A 12,500-nucleotide genomic window follows, 5' to 3' on the forward strand; every position below is an offset into this window, starting at 1 on the left:
TGGCGTCGTGTCGCAACACCCGCCCCCCGTGGGTGCGGTGGCAAACCTGGATGCAGTGTGCCGGAGTTTCGTCCAGAAGACATCCACCCCGACAAGAGACATCTTGACCGCCCCGCCTCCCACGCGATGTGCGAACACGCGATGGTAGGGCGCCAATATGGACAGCCGTGTAATGCAGCCAGTCAGAGGCCGGAATTGCACGTGTGCTGCAGCGGAGCCACTGCGTGCTGGAAGCCACCGAAGCGGACTCCCTTAGTGCTCTTCCGTCCACCGACTGATGAAGCTGCGCTGTCCAATATGCATCAAGCGCGTCCCGCCCACCCGCGACCTGGTCCACTATGCCCGAGAGGCGCTCACGGCACCATCGGATCTTTCGATCCGCGATGCCCGTAAATGCACATTCTCGGACATAGTCAACCGCGGAACGCCCCAACCGGTCGAACCGCTTTAATCGCAAGAACGGGATGAATCGTGACAACTGCGGGATTCCCAGCCCCCCGGACTTCGTAGGAGCGTGAAAGTATCCCACCGGTATATCGTGGGGGAAGCGGAGCCAGGTCCGAACATAAGTTCGGACGACAACGTCCAGACGGCGCAGTACACCAGCGTTGAGTCTCCCAAATGTCCAAGCATGGTAAAACTTGGGCAAGAAGAAGACTCGCAGCAGGTGCATCCTCTGCTGTGGCTTCAGCGGAGCACAAGTGATCCGCTTCAACCCAGCAGCCACGCCCTCCGAACCGCATCCGCACATCCCACTACCCCTAAACTGGATCCCAAGGTACTTCCAAATACTGGACGCATCCACTTGGTGAATCGTGTTTTGTCCCACCCTAAAGGTGGGTTTTGTCACGAGCTTCACTCTGTGGTCCCGTCCGGAAGCCACCAAGGATAAGGCCTGACACTTGTTGGGGTTCAACAAGAGACCGGCTAGGCGAAGCTCCGCCTCGAGAACATCCAGATTGGTCTGGAGTCCCTTAGCGGTGGTCGCGCACAGAACGACGTCGTCCGCAAAAGCGAGTGCCGTAACTTTGGTTGCATCGGTTAGACGAAAGCCCACATCAGTGGACAGCCTCTTCAGAGCCCGGTCCAAGACCAGGTTAAAGAGGAGAGGAGAGAGTGGGTCTCCCTGCCTCACCCCACGCCGCACTTGCACGAAGTGCCTCCTCCCGCCCTCCTCCAACACGGTCTCCGCACTCCCATATATGGACCGGACATACTCCACAAATGGTTGTGGAAGTCCGGCCTGTTCGCAAGCACGCACTATGGCAAAGTGAGAGACAGTGTCAAATGCTTTTGACACGTCTAACGCGGCCAAGTGCAAATGCTTGCAGCATCTCCGGGACATCGTCAGCATTGTGTCTAGGACCGAGAGATTATCTGCGATCCCGTCCACGCCGCTTAAGAAGCCCCTTTGATACTTTGTGAACAAGTCGGGAATGCGTTGAACACGTGCGGATAGGACACGGTGGAAGTGCCGTGCGACTACCGACGCGATCGAAATCGGCCGATAGTCTGCAGGTGTTCGCGGTGCGTCGGTCTTTGGAATAAAGACCGTTCGCGTGCGGGTGAGTTCTGCAGGTAGACATCTCCCCAACAGCAGCACATTGAAAAGAAGGGCAGCGGCCTCCGGTGGAAGCTTGTTCCACACGGAAACCGCTATTCCGTCGGGCCCCGGCGCTGCACCATTCCGGACCCGAGACCTTCCCACCTCCTCGACAGAGATGGGGTCCCACACCCGGCGTGCCAGCTCTCCATGGTCGGAGACCTCCTCCGCCCATCCCTCGACCTCAGCGGACGCCTCCGAAAAGACGCCTCGCCAAAAATCGATGAATGCGGGATCGCGATTGGGAGCCCGATTGGCCCCCTCTCGACGATCACCAAGGATTCGAGCCAAACACGCCTTGGGATCCTTCCGGTACAGCTCCTGCACCCGAGCGTACTCCCTTCTCCTCGCCGTACGCCTGCTCACCGATGCGCCGTCGACATCTAGGTCGCTCTGATCCCCTCTGGTACTAACCCTTTTGACAGGGAAGACATCCCGAAGCCAGCCCAGCAACTGGCCCGAAACATCCTCCCCATCGCAAGCCCGTCTCGCGATGTCACAGAGACGGTCTCCCTGAAACCCGAGGCGCTGCCAGTCGACCCCTCCGACAAGGTCGGCGACAGCGCCCCTGATCGCCCCATCGAAAGCAGGGGGCTCGGGAGGCGGGAGTAACTATGACTCGAACACTCGGGCGTTGGTCCGAGGTAGTAGGGTCGTAGATACGCCGATGTCCACCTCCTAGTGGTTCCCGCCGGTAACGGACATCTATCGCTGATGGAACCTAGCTCGCTCTTGAAGAGCGGCGGACGGAGACTTGGAATCGTGGTGTGGTTCTGATGTAAGTCCTGAAACATGGCGTGATGGCCCGCCCGCCCGACCGGAGGGACTTAGAACCCCCTTCCGCGAGGGTCCTGTCTGTAGGTCCTCCACCTCCGTAAAACGAGATGGGGGAAACCGCAGACGGGGATGAAGAGTCGTTTGTTCCGTCGCATCGGAGATTGCGCAGCTGGGTCAAGTCGGCGGGGTGTTCGGCTAACGGACAAGGCTGGGCGTGAGGGGAGGTTTGCAGCTTCCCCTCACTTATGCCCGCTTTTACATTGCAGGCTCGGTTTCTAAGAATAATCCTCTAGTTCCCCCCGGCCCCCAGGCCGGGGCTCCTGCATTTGCTGCTGGTCGGAATGCCGATAAGAGAGTCATAGTTACTCCCGCCGTTTACCCGCGCTTGCTTGAATTTCTTCACGTTGACATTCAGAGCACTGGGCAGAAATCACATTGCGTCAACACCCGCAGGGGCCATCGCAATGCTTTGTTTTAATTAGACAGTCGGATTCCCCCGGTCCGTGCCAGTTCTGAGCTGACCGTTGAATGGCGGCCGAAGAGGACTTCCGGACGCCCTGACGGGCGCACCCGGAGCCTCGCAGCAAGACGGTTCCGCGGGAGGCCAAAAGGCACGGGACCGAACTCGGATTCGACATTGACCGCCGAAACGGAACAACGCTTCACCTCGCACAGGCCCGGCACGTCAGCCGCGACCCGCTTCCTCGCCAAGCCCGACACGCCCCGATCCTCAGAGCCAATCCTTATCCCGAAGTTACGGATCCAATTTGCCGACTTCCCTTACCTACATTATTCTATCGACTAGAGGCTCTTCACCTTGGAGACCTGCTGCGGATATGGGTACGAACCGGCGCGACGCCTCGACGTGGCCCTCTCCCGGATTTTCAAGGTCCGAGGGGAAGATCCGGACACCGCCGCAACTGCGGTGCTCTTCGCGTTCCAAACCATATCTCCCTGCTAGAGGATTCCATGGAACTCGAACGCTCATGCAGAAAAGAAAACTCTTCCCGGATCTCCCGACGGCGTCTCCGGGTCCTTTTGGGTTGCCCCGACGAACTCTCTTGCGAGGGCCCGAATTATTAACGGTTCCGCTGCCGGGTTCCGGAATAGGAACCGGATTCCCTTTCGCCCAATGGGTGTGTGCTCGCTTCGTACGTTTACGTTCGAATTAAAAACGAACCAACGACATATCTACACCACATCAACATCGGCTTTCGCCTAGGGCTTAGGATCGACTGACTCGTGTGCAACGGCTGTTCACACGAAACCCTTCTCCACGTCAGTCCTCCAGGGCCTCGCTGGAGTATTTGCTACTACCACCAAGATCTGCACCGACGGCGGCTCCAGACGGCCTCACGGCCAGTCCTTCTGCGCTCACCGCCGCGACCCTCCTACTCGTCAGGGCTTCATGGCCGGTTAATTAAATAACCGACCGCACATGCCGCTGACGGCCGAGTATAAGCACGACGCTTCAGCGCCATCCATTTTCAGGGCTAGTAACTTCGGCAGGTGAGTTGTTACACACTCCTTGGCGGATTCCGACTTCCATGGCCACCGTCCTGATGTCTTAAGTTACCAACGCCTTTCATGGTATCCCATAAGCGTCGATTTAGGCGCTTTAACTCGGCGTTTGGTTCATCCCACAGCGCCAGTTCTGCTTACCAAAAATGGCCCACTTGGCACTCTGATTCGAGTCTCGCGGCTTCATATAAAGTTCGAGCAAGCCGGAGATCTCACCCATTTAAAGTTTGAGAATAGGTTGAGGCCGTTTCGACCCCAATGCCTCTAATCATTCGCTTTACCGGATGAAACTCGTAAGCGACGAGCGCCAGCTATCCTGAGGGAAACTTCGGAGGGAACCAGCTACTAGATGGTTCGATTAGTCTTTCGCCCCTATACCCAGTTCCGACGATCGATTTGCACGTCAGAATCGCTACGGACCTCCATCAGGGTTTCCCCTGACTTCGTCCTGACCAGGCATAGTTCACCATCTTTCGGGTCCCAGCGTGTACGCTCTTGGTGCGCCTCTTCTCGCAATGAGAATGAGACGCCCCGGGAGTGCGGGGCGACAGCCGTAACGGCCGCCCATCTTCCCTTAGTCCGTGCAAGACGAACTTTCACTTTCATTGCGCCTTTAGGTTTAGTCATGTCCCAATGACTCGCGCACATGCTAGACTCCTTGGTCCGTGTTTCAAGACGGGTCCTGAAAGTACCCAAAGCTATAGCGTCGCAGATCGGCGTTTCAACCGAGTCTGTCCGAGAACTCATTGGCGAACAGCCATTCGTAGACAGAACCGACACCAGGTGCGATTACCGTCATAAACGAACGCGCTTGCCAATGGTCGGACGCTAACTGTGTAGCGGCCCGGCGCCATATGCATACCTTCGAGCGAGTCGACCGGGAAACACCGCGGGTTCGTCCGAAACGGCGAACCGTTCGAACGGGCTCCACCGCGGGCCTTAGATCGACACCCAAAGGATCGCGACGTCCTACTGGGGGAGAAGTGCACGCGTTCGACTTCGGTTCGCATAAACAAAAGGCGCGAACGACGCGTACGCCGTTCGTCGCACGATCATTTAGCGCCGCTATCGAGTCACGCTGAATCTCCCCTTTCGACCTTTCGGGTTTCTCAGGTTTACCCCTGAACGGTTTCACGTACTATTGAACTCTCTCTTCAAAGTTCTTTTCAACTTTCCCTCACGGTACTTGTTCGCTATCGGTCTCGTGGTCATATTTAGCCTTAGATGGAGTTTACCACCCACTTAGGGCTGCACTCTCAAGCAACCCGACTCTGAGGAGAGATCCTCCCGTTATCGGCAACGGTCACTACGGGCCTGGCACCCTCTATGGGCTGTGGCCCCGTTCAAGATGGACTTGGACGCGTCGCACAATCTCGGGATGACGGATCCTCCCTAACACCACATTTCCCGGCGTCCGGTTTCGGCCGCGGGATTCAGTGCTGGGCTTTTTCCTGTTCGCTCGCCGCTACTAAGGAAATCCTAGTTAGTTTCTTTTCCTCCGCTTAATAATATGCTTAAATTCAGCGGGTAGTCTCACCTGCTCTGAGGTCGCAAATATAAATTTGCCTTTATTTTGTCAGACGATAATTACACGTATTCCGTTTATATGGCTGCCTCCAAACAATTTCAAACATCGATCTGACGTCGTTGCGAGAATGTTGTTGTTGTTAATTATAGTGCATAAAATATGCATATAAACAACTTTAACGTCTCGGACACGACGATCGCTTCGTTCGAAATTTAAGCGTTGTGGCTGCTTTTTAATATCGGACGTGCTACGTCTAAACCAACTTGTACCAACAAACTAATAAGAATGTCAGCCGCTATTGCGTTTTAGGATGCCGCGTTATTTTTTATATTGTTTTTATTGTTGTCTACGTTGCATAATATTTTATTATGACAACCGACAATCAATTAACAATTATAGTAACGCGTCATATTTGCACCCAACACGCTCCGACGTAATTGTCTACACAACATTGTGCGCTGTGTTTAAGACAAAAACCGAGCAGTCTTTGAAATTGACACGACCCTCAGCCAGGAGTGGTCCGGGAACAGTATATCCGAGGACCGCAATGTGCGTTCGAAATGTCGATGTTCATGTGTCCTGCAGTTCACAAGTTGACGCGCAATTAGCTGCGTTCTTCATCGACCCACGAGCCAAGTGATCCACCGTTCAGGGTAATCTTTTCAAACAAATTTAAAATATTATTACATAACGCACCGTTCCACATCGAAATCGTTTCATCATCACACAACAACAAAAATAACTACTTAAGGTTATTACAATTGTGATGTATATGTGAGAAACGGACCAATCGAAAGAAACGTTCGGCGTTATATTTTATAATATTTTATTTAATTAAAGTGGCATTTGTTTCTACTTATCGAAAAGAGTATGCAGTTATAGTTTAAGTTTACATAAAGAATAACCCGATGATATTAACGTTTTATAAATACGTATATATATCTATTAGGTTTTTTTTCTCTATCAACTTTGTCTATAAAACTCTGCTCCTTTTGCGATAAGCATTATGTATATTTATTAAATAGAAAATATGTCGAAAAACCAGACGTTTTCTTCAAACAAACGCCACAGCTACAAACTTAATCACAACAATATTTACCAAACAATACAATTGTAGGGTGTTTTGTGTGATACGTCGTTTGGTGGGCATTCTAAGAACGTCCGTCGACATAAAAACGAATCAAAAGAAAAGCACCAGGCAGTGCAAAACGTTCCTTCGTCAGTCGGGCGTATATCATTTAAAACCCACAGAATCTAAAAAAGTTAATAAACTTTTTTATTTAGATTCCTACGGTTCGTCGCGTCGTTAAAGTAAATTATTACTTCGACGCATGCGGAACCCAGGTACCCGAAAACCGTAAGCCTAAGCGTTTTTTTCCAAACATCACTCACTATCGATAAAGTAAATTGATTTTATGTATTTATAAATGTGCGTTTGTATGTATAGTAGTATAGTAGTAGTATATTTTGTTATTGGTTGTTTCGAGCTTTTTATTGTTATAAAACGTTTTTGTAGTCTTGTACATAAAGTACAGACGAATAGACAGCCCCTTTTATTTATTAATAAACTCCAACCATTTACAAATTAAATTACAACTACAACATCTCTTTTACACATTAATTATACACCATCTTTATTTTCTTTTTTCCGAAGCGAATACGATGAAGAAAATACGCAAAGACTGGCTTACAAAACCGTAAGCCTAAGCGTTTATTTTTCAAACATCACTCACCATCGGTTAAGTAAAATGATGGTATGTATAAATGTGTATTTGTATGTACAGTAGCGTATTAATTTTGTTGTTGGTTGTTTCGAGTTTATTTATTATTATGGTTTGTATGTATAAAGTTTTAGTCTTGTACATAAAGTACAGACGAATAGACAGCCCCTTTTATTTATTAATAAACTCCAACCATTTACAAATTAAATTACAACTACAACATCTCTTTTACACATTAATTATACACCATCTTTATTTTCTTTTTTCCGAAGCGAATACGATGAAGAAAATACGCAAAGACTGGCTTACAAAACCGTAAGCCTAAGCGTTTATTTTTCAAACATCACTCACCATCGGTTAAGTAAAATGATGGTATGTATAAATGTGTATTTGTATGTACAGTAGCGTATTAATTTTGTTGTTGGTTGTTTCGAGTTTATTTATTATTATGGTTTGTTTGTATAAAGTTTTAGTCTTGTACATAAAGTACAGACGAATAGACAGCCCCTTTTATTTATTAATAAACTCCAACCATTTACAAATTAAATTACAACTACAACATCTCTTTTACACATTAATTATACACCATCTTTATTTTCTTTTTTCCGAAGCGAATACGATGAAGAAAATACGCAAAGACTGGCTTACAAAACCGTAAGCCTAAGCGTTTATTTTTCAAACATCACTCACCATCGGTTAAGTAAAATGATGGTATGTATAAATGTGTATTTGTATGTACAGTAGCGTATTAATTTTGTTGTTGGTTGTTTCGAGTTTATTTATTATTATGGTTTGTATGTATAAAGTTTTAGTCGTGTACATAAAGTACGATCGTATTGGCAGACACCATTATTATTCATTCATTCATTCTTGTTTGTTATTATAAATAACTCCAACCATATACAAATACTACAACAACAACAACAACATCTCTTGCACATTAATTATACACCACCACTGTGTATTAGTACTTTTTTTCGAAGCGAATACGATGATGGAAATACGCTAAGACCGGCACTGCGAAAGCAATAATAAAACGTTAGCACATAACCATCTTTCGACAATATTGATTCGTGTTAATGTTCGAAAAAATTCTTTGAAAACGTCGTTTACGGCACGTTTACAATCGATTTATAAAATAAATCGAAAAACGTAACAACAGATCCGCTTAATGCAAGACGACCCGTTGTTGCTTTTCCGTTCGACGCATAATAAAGAATTTTGTATGAGAATTGATCATCATACGAATAGTGTATGTATGTGTGTTTTTTGTTGATCAGCACAGACAAAATGTGTGTGTATGTGTGACAACTAAACAACAACATTTACACGTTAATGATCCTTCCGCAGGTTCACCTACGGAAACCTTGTTACGACTTTTACTTCCTCTAAATGATCAAGTTTGGTCATCTTCCCAGCAACATCGGCAACGTCGAAACGCCACCGCGCACCGGTCCGAAGACCTCACTAAATCATTCAATCGGTAGTAGCGACGGGCGGTGTGTACAAAGGGCAGGGACGTAATCAACGCGAGCTTATGACTCGCGCTTACTGGGAATTCCTCGTTCATGGGGAACAATTGCAAGCCCCAATCCCTAGCACGAAGGAGGTTCAGCGGGTTACCCGGACCGCTCGGTCAGGGAGGACACGCTGATTCCTTCAGTCCTGTCCGTTTCTTCGCGCTTGTGCGGCTCTACTGTCTGCATTGTTTGTTAAGTTTCTTTGTATCTAATTTAATGTTACAATGACTGAACCCGAAGATATAATTAAGTTAAAAAACATGGAAACCATTAGTGTATCCGGCATGCCCACCAATCCGTCCATACCCGAAGATAAAGCCCTGAGGTGCATCTTGGATGAAATAAATCGCAATTTCAAGGTAATCTCGGAATTTATTTGCTCATCGAAAGACTCACTTAATAAAAGAGTCGAAGCAAGTATTGCGGCCAGTGGTTTACACTCTAACCTAAACGACATCTCACGACTATACACCATATCTGTTACCAATAATCGTACCAGCAACAATCTAGAAGAAAAAATCAAAGACACAATTGTCAATACCCTTTGTGAAATGAAGACTGGCATACCAACTTATGCACAGATTGCTACCTCCAAATCAGCAAACGTTTCCCAACCAAACACTCGACCCCACAAAACTACACAAACATTTAAAGTTTTGGTATACCCAAATAACAACGCTAGAAATATTGATACTTCAGAGAAAACAAAAATTGCCTTGACTAAAACTATTAAACCAAAAGATTTAAACTTCAAAGTGGATAAAATTATTCCCATCCGAAATAACGGCATTTTGATTGAATCACCAAATAAAGAAATCGAACAACTAGTAAATAGTCCCCTGCTAGAAAACTCAAATCTCAACGCTAAAATGCCTAACAAAATCTTCCCAAAAATCCTTATTAAAGATGTGGCCAACACAATTGCCCAAGATACTTTGTCTAGCTGCTTAAAAGAAAATGTCGAGGAACAAATCACTCCCCCAAAAAACTGGTTAATACGTTTAAATAAATTCGGCGCCCCTAAAAATAACAGCACCTCTTGGATTGCAGAAATTCACCCGATAGTCTGGAAACTTCTTATCAACAAAGGCAAGCTATATTGTGAAGAGACCTGGACATCTTACAGAATCGAAAACTTCCTCAGGCTTGTAAAATGCTTCAACTGTCAACGACACGGGCATATAGCAAAAAACTGTCAGTCGGAAAATTGTTGTGGGTACTGTTCAAATAATGAACACAGCTCAAAAGATTGTCCGAATAAAACAACCACTGATGCTCACAGATGCATCAACTGTATAAGAGCTAAATTTAGGGAAACAAGCCATCATACAGACAACTCTGATTGCCCTATTTACAAATCCAAACTTGAACAATATATCAACAGCATCGACTATGGGGACTAACCTGAAACTTCTTCAAGCAAATCTCCAAAATTCAAGAAGTGCTACAATTCAAACGATTAACTATATCTTGGAGAAAAATGTTCAAGTTTCTTTTCTGCAGGAACCGTATACATATCAGAAATCACCCAACCTTTACGAGATACCAGGCCTACGCAATTTAAAACTAATTGCTAATAAAAGAGAAAAATTTCTAGCCTGTATTATCATAAACGATGATGAGTTAGGTGTAGTTTCTATCCCAAACTCGACCAGTATTTTACTAGCTTCTTGTTCCTTGTTGATAAATCCAAATCAAGTTTTGATAGCTGCTTCGTCGTATTTTCCTCCGTCAAGAGAATTTGTGGAATGCCTAAATGAACTTCAACAACTCACCCAACTGGCCGGACAACTCCCACTACTGCTCTGTGGCGATTTTAATTGTAGGTCGGAGCTTTGGCACGACAAACTTTCAGATAATAATTCTCCTGCAATGGAGAACTTTATAATCGCTAACAATATGTGTATTTTTAACGAACCTAATAATCCACCTACTTTTGAAACCACAAACGGTGCAAGCTACATAGACCTTACAATTGGAAGCGAGTTCCTCCTAAACAAGATTCAAACATGGAAAACAGTGGACATCAACACCTCCGATCATAGAGCTATTACTTTCGAATTCAATGATAATCATAATCAAATTTTTCCGGAAGTCAATGCCTCGATGGATCAAAAAATCTGTAACTTTAACATCAAGAAAGCAGCACCCCTGTTGGAACAATTATCTACAGATCTAATCAATAAATATCCCATCCTAATTAGCCAAAATAAAATTGACCAATGCCTGGAAAAATTCTACTTTGAACTAAATAAAATTATTAGCTCGTGCTCTCGCGTCAAAAAGACTTTTAAGAACAGACCCACGTTTTGGAACGAACAAATTGAGGCCCTCAGAAGACAATATCTTAAGGCCAAAAAAGACCTTTACAAAAACAAAAACCCTGATTTAAAAGAAGCATTATACATTTCTATGAGTCAAGTAAAACAAAAATTTAAAGACAGAATAAGGCTGGATAAAGAAAAGTCCTGGGAAAATTTTGTGAAGGAAGATTTAGCTCCTAACCCTTGGGGGGTAGTCTACAGAGTTGCTGCTGAAAAGTTCAAAAAAACAAACTTGTTGGGTGTCTTTGAAAATGACGGAGAAACTAGTCTAAACCCATCGGATGCTGCTAAACGACTTCTACATTCACTACTCCCTGACGATAACGAAGAAAACGAAACTCTGTCACAAAAAATTACTAGACAAGACTTCAACACAATTGAAATGACGTACAGATACAATATAGATGAGGTGACTAACACGGAACTTGAAATAATAATCAAAAACCTAAAAAAGAAAGCACCTGGACTGGATAAAATCGACGGCAACCTGACCAAAATAATGCACCCTAGTCTATCTAATTTTCTTTTACATATATACAACTCCTGCCTCCGGGCTAGTTACTTCCCAAAATGCTGGAAGATGGGAAATTTAGTGGTCATCCCGAAAGACTCAGGCGGAGATCCTAGTGACATAAAAAACTATCGACCTATTACACTTCTTAATGATTTGGGAAAAATTTTCGAAAAATTGATCAGAACGAGACTCTTTAAGAGCACAGACGTTTTTCACGCTGACAATCAATACGGTTTCTGTGTTGGTAAATCGTCCACTGACGCTCTGCTATTTTTCAAAAATCAGCTTCAAGCCTATAATCAAAAGTACAAATACACTGCGGCTGTTTTCTTCGATATAAGCGGAGCCTTCGACAATGTGTGGTATCCCTCAATAATTAAATCTCTTCGACAGAAAGGTGTCAGTCCTCACTTAATACGAATAATGAAAAGCTACGTTTCAGACAGGAATGTAATATACTCTTACAGAGGTATTGTCAACAGAAAAAACTGCACCAAGGGGTGTCCACAGGGCTCGGTACTAGGCCCCACCTTATGGAACACCATTTTGGATGAATTTCTAAGGAAAAAAATTGCGCCAAACACTGAGACAATCGCATATGCTGATGATATTGTTGTAATTACGGGAGCAAACACAAGAAATGAATTTAGATCTACAATTCAAACTATAGTGACAGCGGTTTGCCAATTTGCAGGAAATCAAAAACTTCAAGTCTCGTCTAGTAAGACAAAAATCATGATGTTCAACTCACCTAAAAGAGTACATAACAGAGATTTGGCAATTAAAATCAACAACTCGACGATACAAATAGTTACCGAACACAAATACCTAGGAATCCTTTTTGACAGTAAATTTAATTTCCAAAAACACATTAATAATGTGTGTTCTAAAGCTAGAACAATCATGATGGCGCTCCGACGCAAAATCAAACTTCGGTGGAACATCTCTGTTGCAGACTCTATAAGTGCTATTTATAATCACGCAATAATTCC

General features: G+C 45.4%; 1 non-coding gene and 1 pseudogene across 1 annotated transcript; both read right to left on the bottom strand.

Annotated features, from left to right (window-relative positions):
* LOC135267374 (large subunit ribosomal RNA) overlaps positions 1 to 5,452 on the bottom strand; it is a 7,482-nt pseudogene extending 2,030 nt beyond the window's left edge.
* A 476-nt stretch (positions 5,453 to 5,928) lies between these two features.
* Positions 5,929 to 6,085, bottom strand: LOC135267385 (5.8S ribosomal RNA). The gene has a single exon (XR_010335805.1). It is a non-coding gene; the product is annotated as a 5.8S ribosomal RNA (ribosomal RNA).
* Between the last annotated feature and the right edge of the window lie 6,415 nt (positions 6,086 to 12,500).

Source organism: Tribolium castaneum, chromosome 11, assembly GCF_031307605.1.
Source record: "Tribolium castaneum strain GA2 chromosome 11, icTriCast1.1, whole genome shotgun sequence".
NCBI lineage: Eukaryota > Metazoa > Arthropoda > Insecta > Coleoptera > Tenebrionidae > Tribolium > Tribolium castaneum.